This window comes from Triticum aestivum, chromosome 4D (assembly GCF_018294505.1).
Source record: "Triticum aestivum cultivar Chinese Spring chromosome 4D, IWGSC CS RefSeq v2.1, whole genome shotgun sequence".
Lineage (NCBI taxonomy): Eukaryota > Viridiplantae > Streptophyta > Magnoliopsida > Poales > Poaceae > Triticum > Triticum aestivum.
The window spans coordinates 302,591,049-302,605,859 of NC_057805.1; positions in this window are offsets into that span (position 1 = coordinate 302,591,049).

Here is a 14,811-nt window from a genome sequence, read left to right on the forward strand (position 1 = left end):
GGGACTTGTAATTGCCTTATGTTCATAAAAACTTCAACCAATGTAGCCTCCAAGGACCGGGTCATTATGCAATAATGAGCAGGGACTTTATAAATATGATCATGTAGACTTGAACAGCAACATGTAGCCCCCAAGGGCCGGCTCAGTAAGATAATATTGAGCTGGGACTTTATATATACGTCTTTGAAAATAACATCATATGATGTAACCCCCATCATGGGGCTTGAACCCACGTCCACAAGGTTAAGAGTTTTGTGCTTTACCAACTGAGAAGTGGACCCTTCAATATAATGGAATAAGGCTTGTGTACCTTGAATTTTTTATAGGAGCAATTGGTAGCCCCCAAGGGCCGGCTCATTACGATGTGATGAGTCGATACTTCAATAAAGTTAGTAAAAATGACCTTGCATTAGCCCCCAAGTGCCATGGTGCATGCTGGCAGTGACATGGGACTTGCATATTTGATGTAATCTCAATTTGAATAATGTAGCCCCCAAGTGCCGAGTCGTAAGCCTGCAGCGACTCGGGACTATTCCTTCCATTGTAGAATAAATAATATCCATTGATAAGATAATAGCCATTGCGCTAAAGCGACTTTTAAAACCTCAATCATAATATTGGTTATTGATAACCATGATAAAAATCCAGCCAAGTTGGCTATTAAAGATTTGAATAATATAACCTGGTTTAAAAACCGGTTCCTGCAATATAAACCAGTATATCTATACATATATGATGCATGCTATGATGATGTAATGATGATGTAATGATGATGCAATGTATGATGATGTATGTGCATGATAATAGAATACTTCAATGAAACTAGCCTGAGCCACTGGAAGGTACGTGCTTTTCGTGAGCCTGACTCACAGTACCCAATCGACATTTGAACCCAGATAAAGTTAGGTATTGCTTTATAGACTTATCAGGAGTACGCGGGGTCAGAGTAACAGCATACATCACGGGCCGATTTATCCAAGTTTCAAGGAAGGCGGCTTATGAAGCCTGGATCTATCCTGACTATCTGTAAACCGTGCTCTCGCATGACGAACCGCCATTTGAACCTTAACAACCTCAGGATCTTTGGTCGAATACGCCGTAAAAGATTGATCATTAAGAGTTTGGCGGGTCAATCAGGATTACCCGATGGAGTTGAAGCAGCTGGCTACAGGTAGGATGACCCGGAAAGGTTATATTCTCTTTGGTCGAATACGCCTATGTTTGAATATAACCTGGTCAAAAGGGTAGTCATGCTATGTTCTCTTTGGTCGAATGCGCCTATGTTTGAACAAGAAGCCCCCAAGTGACATATTCGGTCAAGAGGGTAGTAAAGCTATGCTTCGAATACGAGCAGGAAGCCCCCAAGTGACCATAATTGTGGCATTCCGCCGATCAAGAGGGATATTCACAGCTATGATTCGAATACGATCAGGAAGCCCCCAAGTGACCATAAGATAAGCCAATAAGGCAGGATACCCATGTTTGAACCGTGCATCATGGCATCAAGCTCTCTTTGGCAACCTTTAATTTTTTGTGAGAACTTAACCTTGCAAGAGATAATTCTTCTTGAGCCGGAATTTTAAACCGGATTTGGAAGCTTCAGATCTCTGTGGGAGATAGATTTCCCTTGAGCCGGATTGTGAACCAGAGATTTAAGAGCTTCAACGCTTTGTAGGAGACAGATTTCCCTTGAACTGGAACCTTCATTTTTAGCCGGAAACTTTCTAACGGCCCTTAAATTTTCATTGATATAACAGTAATCTCCGGGGCCGGGTTATTTTTTCCCTTCAATGTCCTGGGGTTCTTGAATTTGCTGAAACTGGCAAGACTTGCTGAGTCATATCATTGTAGCCCCCGAGTCTAAAGATGACTCGAGGAGTTGGCTTGAGACTCTTCATACTTGACCGTGATGTAAACCGGCATATAGTTGAACAGCGGATTGCTGAAATATGTTGAATCTCGACGGGTTATAAATGACCCTGTCCATTGATCCATCCGGTGTAAGCAAGGGCCATAACTTGATGGTCTCCTTTGTAATGATGAATTATTCATTGAGCACTATGGCATGCTCAAATGCTGGCGCAAAATAATGGTGGCGCGAACTGTATATCCATAACACGACCATCGCTCCTGCAGTGAATAATTGTCCTGCATCCAAAAAATATCACAAGCCAGAGTACTTGTTCTTTTAAACAAAAAATGTATCAATAAAAATTGACCGGATGGATTTCACCTAGTTCGTCTGGACGATAGATGACCCATTCCACGCGGCAGAAACGGCTCAGACAAACCGGTGACTCAAAAACAGCTTCGGCGGCTCAACGCGGCAGAGACAGCTTAAAACGGTCCTGGCGGATCAGAAAAGATCCTTCGGGTCATGTTTGACCCTTGTCAAAGTAGAGAACTACTAGTAGAAGCAGCTAGCAGCCCATGGTTGGTGGTGTGCATGCAGGATGCTGTAGCATATGGGGGTACCGTACCCCCTCAAACTCCTGATGATTCTACTTTCAGGTACTGAACCAGACAACTTACTTCCAAGTGCAGGTCATCTCAGCAGCTACTCATTCTCATCTTGACCAAAATCTGATGTTTTGGATTCCAGAAAATCACTTCACAAAAGCCAAACTTCAAAACATGCTTGCCAACGAAAACAATGAACCGCTCCCATCTTCAGTTCATTTCCTTCTGTAGTAAGTGATACGTCTCCAACGTATCTATTATTTTTTATTGCTCCATGCTATATTATATTCTGTTTTGGACATTGTTGGGCTTTATTATACACTTTTATATTATTTTTGGGACTAACCTATTAACCGGAGGCCCAGCCCAGAATTGTAGTTTTTTGCCTATTTCAGACTTTCGCAGAAAAAGAATATCAAACGGAGTCCAAACGGAATGAAACCTTCGGGAACGTGATTTTTAGAACGAACGTGATCCAGAGGACTTGGACCCTACGTCAAGACATCAACCAGGAAGGCACGAGGTAGGGGGGCGCGCCTACCCCCCTGGGCGCGCCCTCCACCCACGTGGGGCCCACGTTGCTCCACCGACGTACTTCTTCCTCCTATATATACCTACGTACCCCCAAACTACCAGATACGGAGCCAAAAACCTAATTCCACCGCCGCAACCTTCTGTACCCGTGAGATCCCATCTTGGGGCCTTTTCCGGAGCTCCGCCGGAGGGGGCATCGATCACGGAGGGCTTCTACATCTATACCACAGCCTCTCCGATGATGTGTGAGTAGTTTACCTCAGACCTTCGGGTCCATAGTTATTAGCTAGATGGCTTCTTCTCTCTTTTTGCATCTCAATACAATGTTCTCCCCCTCTCTTGTGGAGATCTATTCGATGTAATCTTCTTTTGCGGTGTGTTTGTTGAGACCGATGAATTGTGGGTTTATGATCAGTTTATCTATGAACAATATTTGAATCTACTCTGAATTCTTCTATGTATGATTGGTTATCTTTGCAAGTCGCTTCGAATTATCAGTTTGGTTTGACCTACTAGATTGATCTTTCTTGCAATGGGAGAAGTGCTTAGCTTTGGGTTCAATCTTGCGGTGTCCTTTCCCAGTGACAGTAGGGGCAGCAAGGCACGTATTGTATTGTTGCCATCGAGGATAACAAGATGGAGTTTATATTATATTGCATGAGTTTATCCCTCACATCATGTCATCTTACTTAAAGCGTTACTCTGTTCTTTTGAACTTAATACTCTAGATGCATGCTGGATAGCGGTCGATGTGTGGAGTAATAGTAGTAGATGCAGGCAGGAGTCGGTCTACTTGTCTCGGACGTGATGCCTATATACATGATCATACCTAGATATTCTCATAACTATGCTCAATTCTATCAATTGCTCAATAGTAATTTGTTCACCCACCGTAATACTTATGCTCATGAGAGAAGCCACTAGTGAAACCTATGGCCCCCGGGTCTATTTTCTATCATATTTAATCTCCCGTCAACAAGCTATTTCTGGCGCCGTCTTTATTTTTGCTTTCTTTACTTTGCATCTTTATCATAAAAATACCAAAAATATTATCTTGTCATATCTATCAGATCTCACTCTCGTAAGTGACCGTGAAGGGATTGACAACCCCTTTATTGCGTTGGTTGCGAGGATTTATTTGTTTGTGTAGGTGCGAGGGACTTGTGCGTGGCCTCCTACTGGATTGATACCTTAGTTCTCAAAAACTGAGGGAAATACTTACACTACTTTGCTGCATCACCCTTTCCTCTTCAAGGCAAAACCAACGCAGTGCTCAAGAGGTAGCAAGAACGATTTTAGGCGCCGTTGCCGGGGAGTCTATACAAAATTTAACATACCAAGTACCCATCACAAACCCTTATCTCCCGCATTACATTATTTGCCATTTCCCTCTCGTTTTCCTCTCCCCCACTTCACCCTTGCCGTTTTATTCGCCCTCTCTTTTTTGTCTGCCTTCCTCTCTCTTTTTGCCCCTTGCACTTTCTGCCGTTATGTCTGAAATTGGGGAAATTATTGTCGATATGGACAATAATAATATCATGGAAAATTCTGATGCTCCCGCTGAAGAACCCCCTATCTTACATACAAAAAAATTCCGAATTGGTAGTGGTAATATTATTGGAAAAGGAGTTATCCAAGATTTCTTTACTTGTGCCGGTGCTTTGCCTTCTATGGGTAGTTCTATTCTTCATAGAACTAGTAGTCTTGCGGACGTTATCGCCATGCTTGTAGTTGAACTTGAAAGACAATTTATGCACATGCACCCTTGCATACAAAGGATTTTCCTAGAATTTTCTAATATTGAGCATTCTTCTGTTAAGCGTGCCGCTACTATCTTTTTGGCTCATGAGTTCAGATTTATAATAAAAGAGGCCAAAGAAATCTTTGCGCATTATAGGGTGGACGCTGGCCGTCCTCCCATAGAAACTATTTTATTTGATCAAGAGGAAATAATGCGTTTTCAATCTCTAGACTATGTTGCTTTTAATGAAAACCTTAGAAAAAAGGTTCCTACCAATATTCTAGTTGATAGAATTTCTGAACCTAATAATGATTTTGCTATTAGAAATAATGAGCTAGGATATTCTCTCGAATATAGGCTCACAAAGTTCTGCCAAAAGAAGGCTTATAATGATGAATTGGTTGTGCAATACAAAGGGCCAAAGGAGGAACCTATACCTCCTAAAGTTGATCTTGGGGATTTTTGTCCCATTAAATTTAGCCCTTTTGATTACTTTTGCTTGCCTCAAAGAAAACTTGCTACTGAACATAGAGAATATGAAATGAGTTTTAGTGATCTATCTTATTATTATGGCGATACCTAGATCTATCCTTGCTATTATGTCTAGCTAGGGGCGTTAAACGATAGCGCTTGTTGGGAGGCAACCCAATTTTATTTTTAGTTTTTTTTTTGCTTTTTGCTTCTGTTTAGGAATAAATATTTGATCTAGCCTCTGGTTAGATTTGTTTTTATGTTTTAGTTAGTGTTTGTGCCAAGTTAAACCTATAGGATCTTCTTGGATGATAGTTATTTGATCTTGCTGAAAATTCCAGAAACTTTCTGTTCACGAAAATAATTGTTAAAAATCATCAGAACGTGATAAAATATTGATTCCAATTGCTTCTGATCAATAAACAAATTGTCTAGGTCGCCCTATTTTGGCTGAATTTTTGGAGTTCCAGAAGTTTGCGTTAGTTACAGATTACTACAGACTGTTCTGTTTTTGACAGATTCTGTTTTTCGTGTGTTGTTTGCTTATTTTGATGAATCTATGGCTAGTAAAATAGTTTATAAACCATAGAGAAGTTGGAATACAGTAGGTTTAACACCAATATAAATAAAGAATGAGTTCATTGCAGTACCTTTAAGTGGTGTTTTGTTTTCTTTCGCTAACGGAGCTCACGAGATTTTCTGTTAAGTTTTGTGTTGTGAAGTTTCCAAGTTTTTGGTAAAAGATTTGATGGATTATGGAACAAGGAGTGGCAAGAGCCTAAGCTTGTGGATTCCCATGGCACCCCAAGATAATCTAAGGACACCTAAAAGCCAAAGCTTGGGGATGCCCCGGAAGGCATCCCCTCTTTCGTCTACTTCCATCGGTAACTTTACTTGGAGTTATATTTTTATTCACCACATGATATGTGTTTTGCTTGGAGCGTCTTGTATGATCTGAGTCTTTATTTGTTAGTTTACCACAATCATCTTTTCTGTACACACCTTTTTATGAGAGACACACATGATTCGGAATTTGTTAGAATACTCTATGTGCTTCACTTATATCTTTTGAGTTATATAGTTTTTGCTCTAGTGCTTCACTTATATCTTTTAGAGCACGGTGGTGGATTTGTTTTATAGAAACTATTGTTCTCTCATGCTTCACTTAGATTATTTTGAGAGTCCTACAAAACAGTATGGTAGTTTGCTTTAACTATGATAGGCATTCAAGATTAGTAAAAAAAATTCTTATGGGTGTGTTGAATACTATGAGAAGTTTGATACTTGATAATTGTTTTGAGATATGAAGATGGTGATATTAGAGTCATGCTAGTTGAGTAGTTTTGAATTTGAGAAATACTTGTGTTAAAGTTTGTGATTCCCGTAGCATGCACGTATGGTGAACCGTTATGTGATGAAGTCGGAGCATGATTTATTTATTGATTGTCTTCCTTATGAGTGGCGGTCGGGGATGAGCGATGGTCTTTTCCTACCAATCTATCCCCCTAGGAGCATGCGCGTAATACTTTGCTTTGATAACTTGTAGATTTTTGCAATAAGTATATGAGTTCTTTATGACTAATGTTGAGTCCATGGATTATACGCACTTTTCTTCCTTCCACCGTTGCTAGCCTCTCTAATACCGCGCACTTTTCGCCGGTATCATACACCCACCATATACCTTCCTCAAAACAGCCACCATATCTACCTATCATGGCATTTCCATAGCCATTCCGAGATATATTGCCATGCAACTTACCACTGTTTCGTTTACTATGACACGCTCCATCATTGTCATATTGCTTCGCATGATCATGTAGTTGACATTGTATTTGTGGCAAAGCCGCCGTTCATAATTCTTTCATACATGTCACTCTTGATTCATTGCATATCCCGGTACACCGCCGGAGGCATTCACATAGAGTGATATTTTGTTCTAAGTATTGAGTTGTAATTGTTGAGTTGTAAGTAAATAAAAGTGTGATGATCATCATTTTTAGAGCATTGTCCCAAGTGAGGAAAGGATGATGGAGACTATGATTCCCCCACAAGTCGGGATGAGACTCCGGACTAAAAAAAAAGAGGCCATAAAAAAAGAGAAAAGACCCAAATAAAAAAATAAAAAAATAAAAAAATGAGAGAAAAAGAGAGAAGAGACAAGTTACTATCCTTTTACCACACTTGTGCTTCAAAGTAGCACCATGATCTTCATGATAGAGAGTCGCCTATGATATCACTTTCATATACTAGTGGGAAATTTTCATTATAGAACTTGGCTTGTATATTCCAATGATGGGCTTCTTCAAAATGCCCTAGGTCTTCGTGAGCAAGCGAGTTGGATGCACACCCACTTAGTTCCTTTTGTTGAGCTTTCATATACTTATAGCTCTAAGTGCATCCGTTGCATGGCAATCCCTACTCACTCACATTGATATCTATTAATGGGCATCTCCATGGCCCGTTGATACGCCTAGTTGATGTGTGACTATCTTCTCCCTCTTTTTGTCTTCTCCACAACCACCATTCTATTCCACATATAGTGCTATGTCCATGGCTGACGCTCATGTATTGCGTGAAGATTGAAAAAGTTTGAGAACATTAAAAGTATGAAACAATTGCTTGGCTTGTCATCAGGGTTGTGCATGATTTAAATGCTTTGTGTGGTGAAGATAGAGCATAGCCAGACTATATGATTTTGTAGGGATAACTTTCATTGGCCATGTTATTTTGAGAAGACATAATTGCTTAGTTAGTATGCTTGAAGTATTATTATTTTTATGTCAATATTAAACTTTTGTCTTGAATCTTTCGGATCTGAATATTCATACCACAATTAAGAGAATTACATTGAAATTATGCCAAGTAGCATTCCACATCAAAAATTCTGTTTTTATCATTTACCTACTCGAGGACGAGCAGGAATTAAGCTTGGGGATGCTTGATACGTCTCCAACGTATCTATAATTTTTTATTGCTCCGTGCTATATTATATTCTGTTTTGGACATTATTGGGCTTTATTATACACTTTTATATTATTTTTGGGACTAACCTATTAACCGGAGGCCCAGCCCAGAATTGCTGTGTTTTGCCTATTTCGGAGTTTCGCAGAAAAAGAATATCAAACGGAGTCCAAACGGAATGAAACCTTCGGGAACGTGATTTTCGGAACGAACGTGATCCAGAGGACTTGGACCCTACGTCAAGACATCAACCAGGAAGGCACGAGGTAGGGGGCGCGCCCTCCACCCTTGTGGGGCCCACGTTGCTCCACCGACGTACTTCTTCCTCCTATATATACCTACGTACCCCCAAACTACCAGATACAGAGCCAAAAACCTAATTCCACCACCGCAACCTTCTGTACCCATGAGATCCCATCTTGGGGCCTTTTTCGGAGCTCCGCCGGACGGGGCATCGATCACGGAGGGCTTCTACATCAACACCATAGCCTCTCCGATGATGTGTGAGTAGTTTACCTCAGACCTTCGGGTCCATAGTTATTAGCTAGATGGCTTCTTCTCTCTTTTTGGATCTCAATACAATGTTCTCCCCCTCTCTTGTGGAGATATATTCGATGTAATCTTCTTTTGCGGTGTGTTTGTTGAGACCGATGAATTGTGGGTTTATGATCAAGTTTATCTATGAACAATATTTGAATCTTCTCTGAATTCTTGTATGTATGATTGGTTATCTTTGCAAGTCTCTTCGAATTATCAGTTTGGTTTGGCCTACTAGATTGATCTGTCTTGCAATGGGAGAAGTGCTTAGCTTTGGGTTCAATCTTGCGGTGTCCTTTCCCAGTGACAGTAGGAGCAGCAAGGCATGTATTGTATTGTTGCCATCGAGGATAACAAGATGGGGTTTATATCATATTGCATGAGTTTATCCCTCTACATCATGTCATCTTACTTAAAGCGTTACTCTGTTCTTTTGAACTTAATACTCTAGATGCATGCTGGATAGCGGTCGATGTGTGGAGTAATAGTAGTAGATGCAGGCAGGAGTCGGTCTACTTGTCTCGGACGTGATGCCTATATACATGATCATACCTAGATATTCTCATAACTATGCTCAATTCTATCAATTGCTCAACAGTAATTTGTTCACCCACCGTAATACTTATGCTCATGAGAGAAGCCACTAGTGAAACCTATGGCGTGAGGCACCGGACGGCTCAACAGGGCGGCTTTGGGCACCGCGATTTGACCACGGCCGCGAACATGGACGGCTCGTGGGCGGCGATTTGGAGCAGAAGGTGAGGCAGCGGCGAAGGCGGCTCAACAGCGGCCGGCGCAGCAGTGGTGGGTCACAACGGCGAAGACAGGAGGCGCTCGGGGCGAGGCCGCAGACGTCGAGGAGACCCCCAGCGAGGAGAAGCGCCGGGGCAACCCTGCTCGGGATGCGGCGATAAGGCGAGGCGGTGGCAGCCCATGGTGGTAGAGGCGCCGCACCACTAGCGTCGGGGCGATTCAACATGGAAGGGGGGGAGAAGCGGTCACGGAGGGGCAAGCGGCGATGACGACTCAAAAGGAACCCCCGTCAATTCGGAACGAGGTTTGCAGGCCGACTCAGTCGCAGGGGAACTGGCACCACGGACGCCCGAGGCACTGGTTGTGGCGGCTCACTAGCAGCGGCGGCTCTGATCGGGGCGGCCCGAGGCGGACGGTTCGACGGCGAGGCCGATGAGGTACGCTGATGACCGCGAGAACGAGGTGTGCCAGCGGCTCCGAGGCAGACGAAAGCGGCGACTCGGCGTGAGCTCACGACAGGGGCGGCTCAAAGCGAGGTAACGGCGGCTCAGCGCGGTGCAAAGCGAGGCAGCTCAGGGAGGCCCCCAGTGAGATGGAGCACGGCGGCTTGGAAAAAGTGGCAGGGCGACTCGGGCGTAGGCGGACCCGGCGCGGAGAGCAGGCAACCAGCTAGAACAACAAACTGGCGAGCATGGCTGAGTGCGGTGGCAGCAGGAGAGGTCGGAACAGCAGCTTGATGCGGCTCAAAAATGCTCCGGTGAGGGCGGCCCGCAACGGCAACAGCGACGGCGGCCCGGGGCCGGTTCAAGGCCAAAAGGCTCAGCAACCAACAGCGGAGCAGCTCGGCCAGGGCGGCTCAGGGCGTGGAGGTGACTTTTGACTGCGGCAGCGGACGTGCGCCCGGCGACAAGTGGAAAAACCGGAGCGGCTCAGCAGCACGGAAGAGCGGCCGGGCGACCAGTCCCGGCGACGACGGCTTGATAGCAACGGTGATGGCAAGGCGCGGACGGGGCCGTAGTCTCCACTTACAGGACGGCGGCGACCGAGATCGACCGCAGGGAAAAAACAGGTGGAGCGATAGTGACTCGACGGCGGAAACCGAGTCTCCTGTCCCAATCCACTTACGGGTCGTGGGTTCTTTCCCCTTTTTTTATCTCATCGCGTCTGGACTTCTCAGGACTTGGCGGATCCAAAAATCGTAACCTTGGAACAATTTGTACGCATACGTGCAGCGGATCAACTTTCTTGTCGACCTCGGATTCGGTGCAGAAACGGTTTTGACGGATTGCTTCGTCACCTCCAGTGACGCGGACGGACGAACCCTAACCTCTTGATTTCCAAGCTTGTGTTGTAAACTCCAAAGCTAATGATCACCAAACCATCTTTTCTTCATCTGACCAATCGCGAGCTTCTTGACGCCTTAAGATATCCCTCCAAGAACTCAACACCACTGTGCGCAAGCCCCACGGTGGGCGCCAACTGTCATGGAATTGTCACGGCAGATGTCCTAGTGGGATGACTTAGTCGTGAGGCCAACGCATCTATGTGATAGCTTGAGAGGGGTTGATCGGGATCGAGAGACGCAACACAAAACAAGGGTTTAGACAGCTTCGGGCCCCGGGAAACGTCATCCGGTAACAACCCTACATGATGTTTGTGGCTAGGTCTCATTATGCTCATGAGGGAGTCGTCGTATCTCCAGCTCCCCTAGTTGTGTCTAGTCTTAACAATTATTTCTTGTCCCTCTTGGGGTGCCCTGCCCCTCCTTATATATGTTGAAGGGGCGGGTTACATGACTAGTCCTAGTAGGATTAGGATTACTCTATTACAAGTGGAGTCCTGGTCTTGCTTGCTTTGTAGGAGAATATTCCTTATGCCTTTCCTCTTAAGCCGGCCCACCATCATATGAACGGGCCTTCTGGGCCTTGGGCCTTGTTGTCCATCTGACCCGCCCGCTGGGTTACTAATGAGTTGCCAAGCTCGGGCGGGTTACCCGTGAGTCGCCAAGCTCCGGATGGGTCACCAGTGAATCGCCAAGCTCCAGCCGGGTCATACATCCGGCGGGTTACACTACGGAGTATATCCCCGATAGATCCCATCTCAGATTTCATGGCCTCAAGCCATTTTGCGGAATCCGGGCTCATCATCGCTTCCTCATAGTTCATAGGTTCGTCATGGTCAAGTAACATGACCTCCAGAACTGGATTACCGTATCACTCTGGTGCGGATCGTACTCTGGTTGACCTACGAGGTTCGGTAGTAACTTGATCTGAAGTTTCATGATCATCATCATTAGCTTCCTCACTAATTGGTGTAGGAATCATTGGAACTGATTTCTTTGATGAACTACTTTCCAATTCAAGAGAAGGTACAATTACCTCATCAAGTTCTACTTTCCTCCCACTCACTTCTTTCGAGAGAAACTCCTTCTCTCGAAAAGATCCATTCTTAGCAACGAATATCTTGCCTTCGGATCTGTGATAGAAGGTGTACCCAACAGTTTCCTTTGGGTATCCTATGAAGACACATTTCTCCGATTTGGGTTTGAGCTTATCAGGTTGAAGCTTTTTCACATAAGCATTGCAGCCCCAAACTTTAAGAAACGACAGCTTAGGTTTCCTGCCAAACCAAAGTTCATATGGTGTCGTCTCAATGGATTTAGATGGTGCCCTATTTAATGTGAATGCAGTTCTCTCTAAAGCATAACCCCAAAACGATAGCGGTAAATCAGTAAGACACATCATAGATCGCACCATATCTAATAAAGTACGGTTACGACGTTCAGACACACCATTACGATGTGGTGTTCCAGGTGGCGTGAGTTGCGAAACTATTCCACATTGTTTCAAATGAAGATCAAACTCATAACTTAAATATTCACCTGCAGGATCGGATCATAGAAATTTTATTTTCTTGTTACGATGATTTTCCACTTCACTCTAAAATTCTTTGAACTTTTCAAATGTTTCAGACTTATGTTTCATCAAGTAGATATACCCATATCTACTCAAATCGTCTGTGAAGGTCAGAAAATAACAATACCCACCGCGAGCCTCAACACTCATCGGACCGCATACATCAGTATGTATTATTTCCAAATAAGTCAGTTGCTCGCTCCATTGTTTCGGAGAACGGAGTCTTAGTCATCTTGCCCATGAGGCATGGTTCGCAAGTATCAAGTGATTCTTAATCAAGTGATTGCAAAAGTCCATCAGAATGGGGTTTCTTCATGCGCTTTACACCAATATGACCCAAACGGCAGTGCCACAAATAAGTTGCACTATCATTATCAACTCTGCATCTTTTGGCTTCAATATTATGAATATGTGTATCACTACTATCGAGATTCAACAAAAATATACCACTCTTCAAGGGTGCATGACCATAAAAGATATTACTCATATAAATAGAACAACCATTATTCTCGGATTTAAATGAATAACCGTCTCGCATCAAACAAGATCCAGATATAATGTTCATGCTTAATGATGGCACCAAATAACAATTATTCAGGTCTAAAACTAATCCCGAAGGTAGATGTAGAGGTAGCGTGCCGACGGCGATCACATCGAATTTGGAACCATTTCCCGCGCGCATCGTCACCTCGACATTTGCCAATCTTCGCTTAATCCATAGTCCCTGTTTCGAGTTGCAAATATTAGCAACAGAACCAGTATCAAATACCCAGGTACCACTGCGAGTATTAGTAAGGTACACATCAATAACATGTATATCACATATACCTTTGTTCACCTTGCCATCCTTCTTATCCGCCAAATACTTGGGGCAGTTCCGCTTCCAGTGACCAGTCCCTTTGTAGTAGAAGCACTCAGTTTTAGGCTTAGGTCCAGACTTGGGCTTCTTCACTTGAGCAGCAACTTGCTTGCCGTTCTTCTTGAAGTTCCCCTTCTTCCCTTTGCCCTTTTTCTTGAAACTAGTGGTCTTGTTAACCATCAACACTTGATGCTCCTTCTTGATTTCTACCTCCGCGGCCATTAGCATCGCGAAGAGCTCGGGAATTGTCTTATCCATCCCTTGCATATTATAGTTCATCACGAAGCTTTTATAGCTTGGTAGCAGTGATTGAAGAACTCTGTCAATGACACTATCATCAAGAAGATTAACTCCCAGTTGAGTCAAGTGGTTGTGGTACCCAGACATTCTGAGTATATGTTCACTAACAGAACTATTCTCCTGCATTTTGCAGCTATAGAACTTACTGGAGACTTCATATCTCTCAATTCGTGCATTTGCTTGAAATATTAACTTCAACTCCTGGAACATCTCATATGATCCATGACATTCAAAACGTCTTTGAAGTCCCGATTCTAAGCCATAAAGCATGGCACACTGAACTATCGAGTAGTCATCAGCTTTGCTCTGCCAGACGTTCATAACGTCCAGAGTTGCTCCTGCAGCGGGTCTTGCACCTAGCAGTGCTTCCATGACGTAATTCTTATGTGTAGCAATGAGGATAATCCTCAAGTTACGGACCCAGTCCGTGTAGTTGCTACCATCATCTTTCAACTTAGCTTTCTCTAGGAACACATTAAAATTCAAAGGAACGGTAGCACGGGCTATTGATCTACAACAACATAGACATGCAAAAACTATCAGGTACTAAGTTCATGATAAATTAAAGTTCAATTAATCATATTAATTAAGAACTTCCACTTAGATAGACATCCCCCTAGTCATCTAAATGATCACGTGATCCATATCAACTAAACCATGTCCGATCATCACGTGAGATGGAGTAGTTTTCAATGGTGAACATCACTATGTTGATCATATCTACTATATGATTCACATTCGACCTTTCGGTCTCAGTGTTCCGAGGCCATATCTACATATGCTAGGCTCGTCAAGTTTAACCCGAGTATTCTGCACGTGCAAAACTGGCTTGCACCCATTGTATGTGCACGTAGAGCTTATCATACCCGATCATCACGTGGTGTCTCGGCACGATGAACTGTAGCAACGGTGCATACTCAGGGAGAACACTTATACCTTGAAATTTAGTGAGGGATCATGTTATAATGCTACCGTCGTATTAAGCAAAATAAGATGCATAAAGGATAAACATCACATGCAACCAAAATATGTGACATGATATGGCCATCATCATCTTGTGCCTTTGATCTCCATCTCCAAAGCACTGTCATGATCTCCGTCGTCACCGGCTTCATACCTTGATCTCCATCGTAGCATCGTTGTCCTCTCGCCAACTGTTGCTTCTACGACTATCGCTACCGCTTAGTGATAAAGTAAAGCAATTACATGGCGATTGCATTTCATACAATAAAGCAACAACCATAAGGCTCCTGCTAGTTGCGATAACTTTTACAAAACAT